The 2,402-nt window shown below is 39.4% G+C and overlaps 1 pseudogene; it reads left to right on the top strand.

Moving 5' to 3' along the window:
* Window positions 1–542: 542 nt before the first annotated feature.
* LOC112163721 lies at window positions 543–2,069 on the top strand (annotated as a pseudogene).
* The last annotated feature ends 333 nt before the right edge of the window (window positions 2,070–2,402 follow it).

Here is a 2,402-nt window from a genome sequence, read left to right as displayed (position 1 = left end):
ACATTTGTTCCACTGTTGTAGCCAAATAAGTATTACAGATACTGTAGATACAAAATTACTTATAAGTGATGAATCTCTTTGTTTGTACATGAATTCATCTTTAAATGAATTCATCGCGCTTGAGCAACCTTCAAGAATTTTGGAGGTAGCTAGTCTGTATTCATAAAGTCAAACACTCGTCTTACTCAAGAAAGATGACTAGTGATCTTCAAGTCAGAGTTTGAAATGGAAGTAGCCAATAATCAGTAATGTGGAATCTTATGGGATGAATGCAGCAAATTTGGACAGCGTGTGGTGTAACTTGTAATCTATGTTAAGGTATCTATCCTTAAATTCTCAAACAACTTGTACAAGAGCCAAAACAAAACTAAAAATCCATCAACAAATTTTGCGATGAAGCATCTTTCAGAAATATTAAATGTGTATAACACTGAGTTATAAAGTCAAAGCATGATACAAACACCCTTTCTCCATTCAGAAAGGAGTTTCAGTTTTTCTCTGCATTTTTTCCAATCAACTCCACCTTTTTCTTCTTTATCGTCATGTTTTTAAAGATATTTGGAAGTCACAAAACTAGCAATTTGATTCAAAGGCTACCTCTAGGGCCATGGAAACTACCTATCATCGGAAACATGCACCATCTTGTCGGTTCTTTGCCCTATCACATCTTGAGAAATTTGGCTAACATCTCTGGACCTTTATGCACTTGCAGCTTGGTGAAGTTTCCACTGTTGTTGTTTCCACACCAAAAGCTAGCCGCCAAAGAGATTATGAGAACAAATGACAACATCTTCGCTTTCAGGCCCCTCCTGCTTGCTCCGGATATCATCTCTTATAGCGGTGCAAGCATTGGCTTTGCACCATATAGAGAATACTGGAGACAGATGTGCAAGATCTGCGGTTTAGTGCTGCTAAACTCAACAAGGATGGATTCATTCAATGGATTAGAGAAGAAGAGGTATCTCATTTGCTCGAATTCATTCGTGTAAACATTGGATCACCTATCAACCTTGGGGAGTAGATTTTTTCAATGACATATGGAATGACGGTCATAGTGGCTTTTGATAACAAGTGCAAAGAACACGAAGCACTCATAACAGCTATCAGGGAAGGTGCAGAGGCAACAGGTGGGTTTGTAGTCACAGATGTGTTCCCTTCTATCAAAGTACTTCATGTGATCAGTGGGATGAGGCCTAAACTTGAGAAGATTCATAGAGGACTAGATGAGATACTCGAAAACATTGTTAAAGATCAAAAAGCTACCAAGACTAGAGGCATGAATGGAGCAAATGATCTACTAAGCATTCTTCTAAATCTGCAGTAGCTTGGTGAGCTTGAAGTTCCCTTAACAAATGACCATATCAAAGCGGTTACGCTGGTTAGTATACTATGTTTGTCTTCTCAATTCTTATCAACTTCATCATATTCTTCTACTGAGGTTCAATCGTTGCATTACAAGACATTTTCACAACTGGGAGTGACACATCATCTTCAACAATGGAGTGGGCAATGTTGTAAATGGTAAAAACGCCACAAGTGATGGAAAAGGCACAAATAGAGGTGAGGCAAGTCTTCGGTGCTAAAGGAAATGTCTATGAAACAGGTCTTCAGCAACTAAAATTCCTGAAGGCGATGATCAAAGTGACTTTGAGATTACACCCACCCATTCCTCTCCTACTTCCAAAAGAATCTAGTGAAAGCTGTGAGATTAATGGATATGGGATACCTGTGAAAACCAAAGTGATTGTGAACGCATGGGTGATTGGGAGAGATCCCAAGCATTGGATTGAAGCAGAAACATTTCATCCAGAGAGATTCCTTGATAGTTGCATTGATTACAGGGGTGCTAATTTCGAATTTATACCATTTGGTGGAGGAAGGAGGATATGTCCTGGAATAGCATTTGCTACACCCAACATTGAATTCCTACTTGCACAACTGCTATTCCATTTCAACTGGAAGCTCTCAGAAGAGGGTTTGAACATGACTGAGAATTTCGAGTGATGGTTTGGAAAAAGAAAGAGCTACACTTGATTCCTACTCCTTATCTTCCTGTTCCACATGTGTAAAACCACAAAAGGAACATGGCATTGTATGTGTTTGAGCCCAAAAGTAATTTTGGCAAGATCATTTAGTGGATTTAGCACAGCGGGCCGATACCTGCAGCCCAAAAATAAGCCTACTTGGGTTTGGGTTACAGCTTCGCCCATTCCGTGATGCATAAGGAGAACGAAACCTTATTGGAGTCAAGTAGCAGAGATTGAATAGGAAACTTCAATTAATAATCCTTCTATAACAAGGAGAAGTCGAAACCCTAGGTATAAATACCAGGTTTCAAGGACAGAGCAAGGACCTCTCTCAAATCAATCAATCCAAACGATTACAAAGCCTCTCCGGAGCAA

The sequence above is a fragment of the Rosa chinensis genome, chromosome 5 (assembly GCF_002994745.2).
Source record: "Rosa chinensis cultivar Old Blush chromosome 5, RchiOBHm-V2, whole genome shotgun sequence".
Classification (NCBI taxonomy): domain Eukaryota; kingdom Viridiplantae; phylum Streptophyta; class Magnoliopsida; order Rosales; family Rosaceae; genus Rosa; species Rosa chinensis.
The sequence above is the reverse complement of the archived record's forward strand: the minus strand, read 5'-3'. Positions and strand labels throughout refer to the sequence as shown.